Source organism: Petaurus breviceps, unplaced genomic scaffold, assembly GCF_028583685.1.
Source record: "Petaurus breviceps papuanus isolate PSGF00001 unplaced genomic scaffold, PetGlider_PUasm1.0 90444, whole genome shotgun sequence".
In the NCBI taxonomy this organism is placed as follows: domain Eukaryota; kingdom Metazoa; phylum Chordata; class Mammalia; order Diprotodontia; family Petauridae; genus Petaurus; species Petaurus breviceps.
The window spans coordinates 2158114-2173156 of NW_027187256.1; positions in this window are offsets into that span (position 1 = coordinate 2158114).

The window sequence follows — 15043 nt, forward strand, 5'->3', positions numbered from 1 at the left end:
TGCCTGTTTCTTCGTGTACAATATTGTAGGAATGCCTCTTCTATCTCGATGCTCCTTTTTATCATTTGCATAATCATTGCTCCCCTCATTACAATCATTGTTGATTAAATCATCCATATGTACTTCATCATTATTAACATCAGGAAGAGTACTATCATCACCATAACTAACTAGCTTCATTTTCTTCAGCATAGCATTTGGGTTACAATATTGTATTTTGGGTAAAGAAGAGTTGTGTAAAGCCATGGTATCAAGCCATGGTATCAAGCCATACCTCTGATACACGTTAGTCATTTGATAGTGAGTAAATCACTTAAACTCTGTGAGCTTCATTTTCTTCATCAGTGATGATAAAAAATACGTCCCTCATAACGTCATGAAAAGGATCAAATTACATAATAAACATTGCAAACATTAAAGTGCTATGTACAGATTAGTTATTACTCTTATTATGCTCCTTGCCAAGACTATGTATGTGCAAGTTCATTTACTAAAGTGGAGGAAGTTCCAAAGCTATCCAAGGACCCCAGTTGTCCTTTGAAGTTTGTATTTCAAAAGAAACAGTTTTCTCAAACAAACCAGAAATATTTATTAAACGCTTGATGGTTCTTGTTGGCTCTACTAGGCCACATGACCCATATCATAATATAGAGACATGAATTTTTACCTGTCTCTACTGTCTAAACTCCTCCCTTCTGACAAAGAAGCCCTTTCTGCTTAATATGATCTCCTTAGATCGCATATCTTGTGGATATTCAACATACATGTTTCATTCTTAATTTTCCCAACAAAAGCCCCTATCACACCCTTTGTTCTACTTTTCAAATACAATTCTCCATTCAGATGTGTTTCCTGTCCGCATTGAAGCCTGGCTTATATCCATATTCCTCCAAGAAGCCTGCCATTACCACTGTAAGCTATGGTGATTTCTATCCTAAAGCAAGGTGTTATATTGGCAACGACATAAAATGAAATTGAACAGATACTGTAGTTCCTTGTATGTCCTCCATTGGTTTCATGTAGCTGGGTTTTCTCTAAACACCTGAACTGTGTGGCCTCTTCAAAGACAGGGGCCATGACTTCTCCTTTTACCACTAGGAAAAACTAGCAGTATTAGATTCACAATAGATTCTCAGGAGATTTTACTAAATGAATAACTAATCTTATCGGGTAACAAAAGTAAAGTTTGTATTTGCTTAAAAAACAATTTTAGAAATAATATTCTATGCGAACATAAAAATACCTAGAAAAGCAGTCTTCTTTTCTTGTTCCAGCAATGTGAGCATGTGCACATATGTGTTTACAAGTGAGAGAAAGATTAGGAAAAAAATATTCCCTACATTAGTAAATATTAGATATGACCTAGAAGAGGAAGAAAAGGGCTAGGAATGAGTTGGACAAAGACCACTTTACCTGTCTTCCCTTCTGACTCTCTCCTCCCTAAAACTTGAACAATCTCCAACAAAAGCACTGGGCTCACTGCTAACATCAAGAGAATTCCTCAGGCATTCCATTGTCCCTGCCCTCTCCTTTCTCTTCTCCATTCAGTGTTCCTCGGTCTCCGTCTTAAACTGTATTTCTCAAGGACTGACAAAACTTACCATGAAGTTTATGCTCCCTCTGATCAGGGGAGCTCAGCTGCAGACCCTCTCACTCCAAATTCAAACTCTACTCCTTGGATTGAAAGAGTCAGGGCTTAGAGTGCAGGTGCATAAGCTGTGTATTTATGGCTATGGGAAATGAATGAGACAGAGGGGCAGCTGTACTCCAACTACCCAAGGGAGCATTGACTCCAAGACTTGCTCTTGGGAGAGGAGCATTGACCAGAAGGAAAACCAAAGCAAACAAACAAAAAAAAACACTAAAGTCACCACAAGCTCAGCTAATTCCAGCATCCTTCTTCTCAAACTTCTAAAAGCTGTTCTCAACCAAATTACCTAATGAACCTACCATAAACAAAAACAACTCGTATTTACATGGTATTTTCAGGTTAGTTAAATTTTATGGGAAGAGTTATTCTACATAAGTAAACATCCTTTAATCACCAATCATTTTTATTTTAAGAATATTGAATGGAAGTTTTCTGCGTTTACACTCATTATGGTCTGCTCTCTCACACAGAAGATGCCAAATATATATTGTCTTTTCTTGATGAATTAGAGTATTATTCATTAGCATTTCACATTGATTTGTGATTTGGTTATTGAGATTGTAGGGGTATGATGAGATCTGTTTGTTTTCATGTGTCTGCTTCTAATCCCAGCACATGAGGATAATTAGCTATAAAAGCAATTAACCTCAGAGGTCATCGAGTTCAATGTGAACCTGACCAAGAATTTCTCTTGCAAAATCATAAAAAAAAGTAGCTATTGGGTTGGTGATTGAAGAACCCAAGAATGGGAAAAAAAAGAACTATATATGTGTTCATGTATGTATATGTGCAAGTGTATATATGCATGGATATAAATACATACATATATGTGTGTGTATGTACACACATATATATATATTGTGTGTATATGTGTATTATATCTATATATACATAAATTTATCTTGGTCTCAGTGCTGGTACATTTTCTCATGTGACTTACCCTTCCATTCTATTGGTGTTCTTTCACTAGGGTATCTACTATTCTCTATGATGTTTGGTATATGAGTATATACACATACATGTTCAGTTTCTTAAGAAGTGAATTTAAAGTTTTCATCATTTTAATGACATTCTTAATATCCTAAGGATATGTACTTACGTACCCATATGCATGTACATGTGTATGTATTTATATATTACCTACAAAAAGAAAGGCAGATTTGTGAAGTAAATAGCTAATTAAGAAAGTGGCATATTAAAATTGGATTTTTATTTTGAGACTTCAATATAGAAGAAAATAATGAGTTCTTGTTCAGGAATGGAGTAATCTGATAAAAATATATAATCTATAACTTATTTCCATATGCACACATAATACATACATATTCATATAATTGTGTGTCCACACACACTGAAGAAGTGGAATCTTATAGATATGAAATGTTAAAAATATCGTTAAATAGTGGAAATATGTTTTTTAGTTTTTCTAAATTGCTTCTCCATGTGATCCGGACTGTCCGTCCACTTCCTGACCATGCTGGTACTCACTGACCTGTGCATGTTTGAGGAATATTGTGGGGTCTCAGCCAGGAGATCAGCCTGGATTCCTGAGTCTCTCAGATCTTCTTCATTCATGATCTATGAATCATAGAGCCCTCTGTAATCCTTACCATATCCTTTGATCACTTTATTGCCATCTTCAACCCAATGAAGTATACAACAATTTTACCACTTTTAGGATCAGCAAAATTAGACTGGTCATATTGGGAAAGAGTTTCCTGTTTATCGCCCCTCCCATTATCCACCTGAAATTCTTTCATTACTGCTGCCCCCATTTCCTTTCTCACTCCTTCTGTCTGTACCAGGATCTGTTCTGCCTAGCTTGCTCTAATCATCATTTTACCAGTTTCTATGCACTAGCACTAATGATCTGTACTATGCTGTGGGACTCTGTGCTCATTCTCATCACCTATGTACTGATCTTGTCGACAGTCCTGGCCATTGCATCCCAAGAAGAGCAGTTCAAGTCCTTCCATACCTGTGTCCTACATCTGTGTTGTCCTGTTCTTCTACATTCCCATCATTGCTCTAACAATGGTGCACCATTTTGGTAAGTCCCTCTCTCCTGTAGTACCTCTACTTAGAGCAATGTCTACATCCTCACCCTCCTCTAATTAACCCCATCATATACAGTGTCAAAACCCAACAGATAAGAAGGATCCAAAACCTCTCATCCTTAGAAAAGATTTTAACTACTGTCAAATGATAATTCTGAGGATCTTGACCCTTGCTTTTTAAGACAATGAAGAGTTGCAGAATCATAATATTTTATGCTTGTAAAAATACCTCAGGTAGAGAATTAGGTCACTACATAAAATCAGGAAGTGATTGTTGCACAATTTTCTAAAAAGGCTTGACACCTAATAGTTCTCTCTAAATAACCTTGTAAAATGAATTAATCCTGCAAGTCTGCTGTCTCTCACAACCACTTTGTGAGGAAAATGGTACAGGCTATCATCTGCCTATCACCTGGCATAACTGCTGAGATCACTCTAAATATATGCTGTGAGAAGCCACCACAAGCTCAGCTTCTTTTGTCAAATCCAATGCTTTTGAATTGGCATAGGTGGGAGAGTGACAGACCTGGAACCAAGAAAAGCTGGGTTTACAATTTACCTCCTGCTTCGATGGAGCAAGTCACTTCAGGTTCCCACTAGTCACATAGGCAGTTGCTTGTCAAATTTTTTAGTTTTCCATAAGTTTTTTTTTATCTGTACCCTTTGTATTGAAATATATCTCCATTCTCATGCTGTGCACTGAGAAAAGAGGCACAATGCTTACATAGTAGTGATAAAAACAATAGCTAACATTAACACAGGGCTTTAATTCTGCAAAGCACTTTATATACATTAATCCACATTTGATGCTTTGTTTTGAGTTTCTCTTTTCTTTCTTTTAAGCAGAGGCCATTGATGTTAAGTGGAACTATGTACTCAACTACAGGCCACTCAACTGGTAAGTTTCTAAGGCCATATTTCAACTCAGGTCCTCTTTACTCTAGGTCTAGTGCTCTCTCCACTGCATAACCTACCTGCTTAGTCCTCATTTGACGTTACCAGCAACCTGAGGAGGTAGGGGCTATGTTTATTTTGATCAGAAGTGACTAAAGAAGGTTAAGAATTCAACTTTGCCTGATGCCAGTTCTAACCCTCTATCTACCTAGTAGCTACACCTTCCTGACCTCCCAGGCACTAGCTGTATGATTGTAACAGAAATAATAGGGATCACTTCCCATCTTCAATATAGGAAAGTAGCTTATTACAACAGTCAGCAAACATTTTCTGTGAAGGGCCAGAGAGTAAATATTTTTGGTTTTATTATGTAGATATTAATGTAACCAAAATAAAAACAATTTCCCATTATCCTTTCATGAAGAAAATAAAAATATATTTTAAAAATTGAGTTGTGATAATGAGAAAAATTTATAATTCTTTTTTGGTTAACATTTTATTTAATTGGGCATTCCTTAATTTCAGCATTATCTATCATCAAAATTGATTGCAAATGTTCATTTGTTATTGCTGACTTATAATGACATTTTAAGTATTTCACCTTTGAAAATAAATTTTCACACACACAAATGCTGTCACATATTATATCAGTCTATAAGTATATGATTTTAATTGAACTGAAAGACTGATAGTCTTAAAAGACTTTATTTTCTTGGGACACATTCCTTGAACTCCTGTAATTAACTTGATTTAATTAACTCATAGGTAGATCACTTTAATTACTTGGCTGACAAAGAAACATTTAGAAAGTTAATTTGGTTGCAGCCTCATTTTCTTTTTTTTTGGCTCTGGAACCAAGATTCACACCTGCGTGAGAATCAAAATGAATCTGGGGTTTCTGGGGATCCATGATACTGAGCCATAATCTAAATTGTACAATATCTAGTCCTCATAGTTCCACTTTAAGTCTGAACACGACAGTTTAAAGGCTATGTTAAAAACTTCTGTCCTGAACTGACTGCTTATCTTCCACTCAAACACCTGAAAGTCAATTTCTCTTCTTTTTTTGGATCATAATATGAACATCTGGTCAGTCTAATGTACTATTGCCCTCATCCTTTAGATGTTTCCTAAGAAATACAGAATTTTGTCCTAGGAATAGGATCCAACTAGTTCACCTCAGATACAGTCTCCAGTCCATCAGAGACTTAAGAATGTCTCCCTTTTAAGGGGTATTTCTTTTGAGGAGAATGTTTTTTTTTGTGGCTCTAATTTGGTGGTTTCACTGTCCAAACCAGGTCCCCACATCTGTAGCTTGTGTTATTGAGATTATTATATCTCCAGTTCTACATTTGTCAGGAATCTCCTTATAAGTTAATCACTTCAGCAGTCACATTTCCTGTGAAATCAATTGCAGAAATAGACATTGAGGGCTTCCAGGAGGTCAGATGGCAGAGTAAGGAGGAAATTGCCACAACTTTCCCATATTCACCTCAATATCACTATGAAATTGCATCAAAAAATGAATTATAGAGTGGCAGAAACAACAAACAGGTGGGGTGAAATGATTTTCAGGCCCAAGACAACTTGGGAGGTTGACAGGAAAGGTCTGCTCACTTGGGTAAAAGGGGAGTGCACTCCAGGGCAGTCAGCATCCAAGTAAGCCAGCAGGAGACCCTGAGCCCCAGCACAGGTCAGGGACTAAGGTCCTGTCAACCTATTGGAGCAGTGAGCATGCAACTCCCTGTCTTCTACCAACCACATGACCCTCACCCAGCACCACTCCCAACTCTGCCTCCACCCCATTTGGCCATAGCACTCTTCCAACTCTACCCCTGCCCTCTTGGGACTCAGAAGAGCACCAGGTGAGCAACCAGGCCTCTGAAGCACCATTCAGCATCAGCCATCCCCAACCTCCACCCCTGCCTCAGCACAGCCGAAGGCAAGCCACCAGACCCCTACAGGGCACAGCACAGAATGAGAGTCCCGCAGTTATATTGGTACAACACCAAGCACACAAATAGATGCCAGCACTATTCCACCCCCCCCATTACCCTTGGACCTAAGTGCCACAACCAGTTCCATTATTCCCATATTGATGACTGTATCCTCAATTTCTAATTCTCTGTCACCACAAAAATACCTGCTATAAGTATTTTTGTACATATAGGTCCTTTCCCTCTTCATTGATCTCTTTGAATACAAAACTTGCAGTGGTATTGCTGGGCCAAAGGGTATGCACAGTTTTACAGCCCTTTGGACATAGCTCCAAAAATGTTTCCCAGAATGATTGGACCAGTTCACTATACCAATGGCAGTTTATTAGTGTACCTTTTTTCTCCCCTTATCCTATGCAGCCTTTGTCATTTCAAAGAGGTGGAAAGTGGTAGCTTGTTTTAATTATTTTTTCTCTAGTAAATTCTCTAGGAATTTAGAACATTTTTACAGCTATAGATAGTTTTGATTTCTTCTTCTGAAAGCCATGTTTCTTTGACTATTGATCAACTGAAGAATGACTTATTTATAAATTTGATTCAGTCCTATACTCACTATAGAGAGTCTTCATCAGAGAAACTTGCTGTAAATTATTTTTCATATGCATTTTGCATGGTATCTTTTAGTAAATGTAATTTTCATGATTATCCTATTAATTAGATCTGTTTTTTGCTTTTGCTTTCTCTGAGAGTATGATTGCTACCGCTAACATTTTTTTTTTGGTTCAGCTAAAATATATGATATTCTGTTCCACCCCTTTATTTTGACCCTCTGTTTCTCTTTCCCTTTCAAGTTTGTCTCTTATAAGCAACTTATTTCTGGATTCTGGTTTCTAATCCATTCTGCCATGTGCCTCCATTTTATGAGTGAGCTCGTTCCATTCATGTTCAGTTATGATAACTATGTATTTCACTCCATCACATTTTCTTCTCTTCCTTCCTATGTCTTTATCCTTTCTCTCCTCAATAGTCTGTTTTGCTTCTAACAACTGCTTTTCTTAAACCACCCTGACTTTTATGATACCGTACTGAGGTTCAAGCATTGCCTGACAACCTCCATTTTTCCCTTCATTGTAAAAGCTCTTTGTTGGATATTTCTGTGAGAAAATTGATCTAAGAATTTTATGAGGGTTATTTTATGACTGAATATGTTACTGGAGTTGTTGATAATTTTAATTAGTTTTTCAGTTGGCCTTGTAGAATTCTTTCTGTTTTTAAATCATAATGGCTAGGTAATGGTTTTACTTTACTTCTTTTTCTAAAAAAAAAACATCTAATATATCACAAGTATCATACAACAGGTAAGATTTATAACAGGAATTCAGGGTGGTTCAGTATTAGAAAAACTATCAGTATAATTGACCATGTCAATAAAAACCCAACAACATCACATAATTATCTGTAATAATAATGGAATTTTAAGATCCCCTTGTATTGGCAAGCAAACAGGTACTTAGCAACTTGTTTCAAGCTCATTCAAATTCAAACAATGATCAAGTATTAAGATCCAAAACTTGTGAATCCTACAGTGGGAGGAACCTCCTGTTGCAATAAGAAGGGGCAGAACAGGGAGGAGCCAATACCATAAATAATGAAAATCCCAAGCTAGAGAACTTCAGAACTGCTAAGAGCAAGCATCTGGAGGCTGGGCTGCTAGTGCTGGAGAGATAGAAGAGAAATGAGAACCGAGAAGAATTAAGAAATAAGAAGAGAGGAGAATTGGGAGGAAGCATGACTGTGGTGCTGATACTTTGTCTGTTTTGATGTTGCTTTGTCAGATTTGTCTGTTGATAGAGTACAGCGCTGTTGTAACAGAAGCCAAGGAACCTTGCCAGTGTTTCAGAAGCCCTAAAAGTGGATTTTCTTGTTGTATGTTTACAGAAGTCTTAGAGGAGGGTCTTGTTGATGATTTCAGTGGTCCTGGGACTATACTAATGATTTGTGCTGATTCCTAAAACCTTGTTGTTTGGTCTATGTTGATTTCACAGGCAGAAAGTGAATTGATGAGGATACTGGCAATGTTAATGAATGTTATTCTGGCTTTGTTAAGCTCTGTCTTCCCAGGAACAGAATCTGTGATGGACTTGAGGTGGACTAGACACTGTGAGCTTCAGTATGAAACAGGAACTGGACAAGAAGCTGGACCACAAGGAGCTGGCAGGAGCTGGTACCATGGAAGGGGAACCATAGAAGCTGAAAGCCAGTCTTGAGTCAAGATGAAAACACCGCTCCTTGGGTATTTAATGCAAACTGAGAATATCATGATTTACTAGGGGTGAAGAACTTTGACCTTTATATTCTGATGATTGAGTTAAGGACTTACTAATTAAGGATGATCAGAAACTAATCTCCAATCAAGAAGAAAGAAGACTTTTTGATTGAAGAGATTAAGATAATGTGACCTAACTGTGGAGGACTTTGACCTTTGTGCTTTGTGTCAGTTAAATAGGTTTGCCTCCTTAAGGGTGATTGAATTAAGGACTTACTAAATGAAGGACTTGCTAAATGAATTTTATCATTTGCTTAAAACTATATGACCACTTTGGTGAAAATGATGTGGCCACTTTAGTAATAAGTTGTTTAGCCATAACATTGTGAATGCTGTATTTTAAATTTCTGTGAATGTTTTGTCTTAATTTGTTACTGAATAAATAGAGAGTTCACTATACTGTGTCATCAGAACGTTGAAAGCTGTTCACAGAAGCAGTCCTCTGGAAAGCTGCTCATGCTTGGCTCTACATTATCTCAAAAGATACAGGAAAATATATCTTTTGACAAAAAATAGAACTCATTCTTATTAAAAACACTTCAAAGTATAGGAAGAAAAAAAACTTTCCTCAAAATCATAAGTATATGTCTAAAACTGTAATCAAACATTAACTGTAAAAGAAATCAGAAGCCTTTCCAGTATGATCAGAGGTGAAGCAAAGATGCCCTTTATCACTATTATTCAACATGTTCTAGAAATCTTAGCTGTGGCAATAAGAGAAGAAAAAGAAATTGAAGGAGCTAGAATAAGCAATGAGGAAACAAAACTACCACTTTTTGCAGACAATATGATGTAATACTTAGGAGAATCCTATAGAATCAACTAAAAAAACTAGGAGAAATGGTTAACAACTTCAGCAAAGCTTATATATATATATGTGTATGCATATATATGTAAATGTATATATAAACCTACACAAACAATCAGCATTTCTATATATTACCAAAAGTCTGGAAGGAAGAAAGAGAAAGAGAAATTCCATTTAAATAACTGCAGACACTATAAAATAACTTGAGAGTCTACCTGCCAAGATTCACCCAAGAGCTATACGAATACAATTACGAAACAGTATTCACACAAATTAAATCAGATCAAAACAACTGAACAATATTAATTGCTCATGGGTAGACTGACCCAATAGAATAAAAATGACAGTGCTACCTAAATTAATTTACTCATTCAGTGCAATATCAATCAAAATACGAAAGAATTCTTTTATAGGTCCAGAAAAACATAGCTAAAATTATATGGAAGAACAAAGATTAATAATATCAAGAGAATTAATGAAAAAAGTGAAGTAAGCCTGCCTGCCATTACTAGTTTCAAAATGTATTACAAAGTTGTCATCATCAAAACAGTCTGGTACTGCTCAAGAAATAATGGTGAATCTGTGAAACAGATTAGGAAATGTAGGAAATGGCTACACGAATTTAGCATTTCTGAAACCCAAAGATCTATGTTTTTGGAACAAGAACTCACTATTTGACAAAAATTGCTGAGAAAATTGGAAAACAGTTTGTCAAAAACTAGGTAAAAGCCAATATTTCATACTATATACTGAGAAAAAGTCAAAATGAGTATATGACTTAGATATAAAGGGTGATATGAGCTTTTTAGAAGAGCATTGTAATGGAAATGCAAATTTAAAGATCTTCCCTGCCCCTAGGCTAAAGTGCACCTGGAGCCTGGGGTGGGAGGCTTGTTTTTCAGGAGATACTTTTGATTGGGCAGTGGGTCAATAAGGTTGTTACATTCTCTGAGCCAAGAGAAGGCTATATATGTCCTGATGTGTAGCTTTGTTTTGGGGGCTCACTTTGAGAAGTGTTCTGTGATTTGATCTGAATTCTGGGAAGCCATTGTCCAGAGCCCCCACCCCGGCTTTGAAAAACCCAGATGTGGAAACCCAGATGTTGACTGGGTATGGATGTAATGGTTGGACAGTTTGGAAATCTGTCTACTTGATCTGTTTCTGTCTTGATACTTCTGCCTGTATACTTTGAAGTTCGGGGTGCTGACCCTTTGCCCCTGAACAAGGTAAACGATATATGTCTGACTGATTAAAGTAAGCTTGTTAACCCATTTTGAGTTGCTTTCCTTTAACAAAGCAGATTCAAGAACCTGTATGGGCAGCCACCCTGAGCACACTTGGGGTGCTTGCTGCTACAAACATGGAATATTTTACCTATCAGATTTATGGATAAGGAAAGAATCCATGACCAAAATGGAGATAAAGATCACTATTGGATATAAAATGCATAATGATAATTTCATAAATTTCTTTTTCCCACAAACCAAGCCAATGTAGTCAAGCTTAGAAGGAAAGCAGGAAATTGGAAGGGTTGAGGGGGAGAGGGATTACAGCAACTTGTTTTGTTTTGTTTTCCTGATAAGGCCTAATTTCTCAATATATAAAGCACTGAGTCAAATTCATAAGAATATATGCCATTTTCCAATTGCCAAATTGTCAAAGGATATATAGGTTCTAAATCCTGCAGTGACACTAGACCTAGACTCCACTACTGTCTTAAGGGATAGAGAAGAAGCTCTGAAAAAGTAATAATAAAGAAAGTTGATGTTATCACCACAAACTATGTAGGGACTGTTAATAGGGCCATGTATGATGTATGTTTGGGAGGGAAAAATAAGTCTTCTGGTTTCCAGGATCTCTTTGTGTTATAGGGGAATAATGAATAAGGACAAATATTCAAAGTGAATATAAGAACATATTGGTTAAAAAAAATTCCATGAAAACAATCAAACAAGTATTACTATACATGTAATGGTAATGTAATTTGAATTTGAAGATCCCTTTGTATTGGCAAAGGTAACAGGTATTTAGCACTTAGTAATTAATCAAGCCTCTGTTAAAGAAACAGAAGGTATGAATTACTGTTGCCGACGTAACAGGAAGGGGTTTGCTGAAACAGGAATCTAATGCTGTGTGTATATAAGAAAAAGCCAGAGAGGGAAAGACAGATCTTATTGGAGCAAGCTCCATGGAGGCAGAAGCTGCTGCCACCAGGGAGGCTGAAGAGGAACAGGGGAGACTGAAGAGGAAAGCCATGCCTACTACCCCCCCCCCCAAGCTAAAGAGAATGATTTTGATTTGGAGAACCTGGATGAAGTGATTTTGATTCTAAGAACCACCTGGAATTTCTGATTAATATGTGGGTCAGGCAGAGCTGCTAAGGATTTCCAAGGGCTAGCCTGAGTTGCTGAGAAACTGCTGAGGATTTCTGAGGGCCAGCCAGAGCTGCCAAAGACTGAGGAAGCATGACTCTGATGCTGGTATGTGCATGAGCCTATTTCTGGTTTTGTCGAGCATTGATTTCCAGGGAACAGAGACAGTGAAGGATTTGATATTGACTGGACACTGTGAGCTCCAGTGTTGACCAGGAACTTCACAGAGAGATGGACAAGGACCTGAGAGCTGTCTGCCTTTGAACCCAGGGGACAGTTTGGTGAATCCAGGTGGGATCTAGGACCATGAAAGGGGATACAGGGAATCTGAGAGACCACCTTGAGACAAGCAGAAAAAAAAGATTTGCTTGGATACTGTGTACTGACTGAGAAAGTGTAATTTACTAGTGACCTAGGGGTAGAGGATCTGTGTATTTTCTGATGACTGAATAGTGAAAGATAAGGATGATTTAATGATTGAGTTGATTGAATGATTGATAGACTAAATGATTGTACTTAGTGATTGATGACTGAATAATTAATTTATTTGTAACTCAGTGTGCCACATGAGTAGAGAACTTTGACCACAGTCGGGCTGGGCTCAGCTCCCAACAAGCTGTGCTGGCCCCTTCCTGCTGGCCTGCTTGGCTGTCTTTAGTGTGAGGTTAGTTCCTTTCTGTCATTTTGTGGGTTCTGTAGCTCCAAAGTTTGTCTAGAGTCATTTTTTTACATGAATTGGAGGAGGTGGGAACAAGAGATCGAGGAAGTCCTGTTTCTACTCCACCATTTTGACTCTACCCCAAGGATTTCTATTCTTGTAAATTTGACTCAGTTCTCTGTATATTTTAGAAATTAAGCCTTTATCAGAGACACTAGTTTTAAAAATTCTTTCCCAATTTTCTGCTTCCCTACTAATCTTGGTTGTACTGGCTTTGTTTGTACAAAACCTTTTCAATTTAATATAATTTAAATTGTGTTGCATTTCATAATTCTCTCTATCTCTTGTTTAGTCATAAATTATTCCCTTCTCCATAAATCTGAACAGTAAATATTCCTTGCTATTCCAGATTGCTTATAGTATCAGCCTTTATTTCTATATCATGAACCCATTAAGGATTTATTTTGGGGGAATAGAAGCACGACCTTCCCACAGCTCCCGCTTCCACCCTCCCCAATCCATGTAAAAAGGGGACTCTAAACAAACTTTGGAGCTGCAGAACCCACAAAATGACATAGAGAAGCTAACCTCCCGATGAGGGCAGCCTGGAAGGGCGGCAGGAATCCAGACCAGAGCTCTGGGAGCCGAGCCCAGCACCACATCAAAATCAAAACAATAATTATGGATTATTTTTCCCAATTGTATGCACATAAATTTGACAATCTTAGGGAAATGGATGAATATTTACAAAAATACAATTTGCCCAGATTAATTGAAGAGGAAGTACATTATTTAAATAACCCCATCTCAGAAAAAGAAATTGAACAAGACATCAGTCAACTCCCTAGGAAAAAATCTCCAGGGCCAGATGGATTTACTAGTGAATTCTATTAAACATTTAAAGAACAATTGATTCCAGTATTCCACAAATTATTTGGAAAAATTAATGAAGAAGGAGTCCTACCAAATTCTTTTCATGACACAAATATGGTACTTATACCTAAATCAGGAAGAGATAAAACAGAGAAAGAAAATTATAGACCAATCTCCCTCATGAATATAGATGCAAAAATTCTAAATAAAATACTAGCAAAAAGACTACAGCAACTTATCTCAAGAATAATACACGTTGATCAAGTAGGATTTATTCCTGGAATTCAAGGATGTTTTAATATTAGGAATACCATCAGTATAATTGATCATATCAACAATAAAACTAGCAGAAACCACATGATCATCTCAATAGATGCAGAAAAGGCTTTTGAAAAAATACAATATCCATTCCTATTAAAAACATTAGAAAGTATAGGAATCAATGGAGCCTTCCTTAAAATAATAGGTAGCATCTATTTAAAGCCATCAGCAAGTATTATATGTAATGGGGAGAAGCTAGAAGCATTTCCCATAAAATCAAAGGTGAAACCAGGTTGTCCATTATCACCCGTCTTAGTCAATCTGGTACTAGAAATGTTAGCAGTAGCAATTAGAGAAGAAAAAGAAATCAAAGGAATCAAATTAGGCAAAGAAGAGACCAAGCTATCACTCTTTGCAGATGATATGATAATATACTTAGAGAATCCTAGAGAATCAAGTAAAAAACTACTTGAGACAATAAAAAAATTTGGCAAAGTTTCAGGATATAAAATAAACCCACATAAATCCTCAGCATTCCTATATATTTCCAATGAAATTCAACAGCAAGGGATAGAAAGAGAAAACCCATATCAAGTTACTGTAGACATTATAAACTATTTGGGAGTCTACCTGCCAAAACAAACCCAGGATGTATATGACCACAACTACAAAACACTTTTCACACAAATAAAGTCAGATCTAACTAATTGGAAAAATATCAATTGCTCATGGCTGGGTTGAGCTTATTTAATAAAAATGACAGTTTTCCCTAAATTAAACTATATATTTAGTGCCATACCAATTAATTTACCAAAAAAAAACCCTACTTTATAGAGCTAGAAAAAATAGTAACAAAATTCATTTGGAAGAATAAATGGTCCAGAATATCAAGGGAATTAATGAAAAGAAATGCTAGGGAAGGTGGACTAGCTATCCCAGATTTCAATCTGTATTATAAAGCAGCAGTCATCAAAACTACTTGGTACTGTCTGAGGAATAGAGGAGTTGATCAAAGGAATAGATTAGGCACATGAGATTCAGAAGTCAATGACTATAGTAATCTATTGTTTGATAAACCCCAAGACCCTAGTTTTGGGGATAAGAATTCAGTATTTGACAAAAAACTGCTGGGAAAACTGGAATATAGTATGGCAGAAACTGGACATAGACCATTAATCTAACACCATATACCAAAATCAAGTCTAA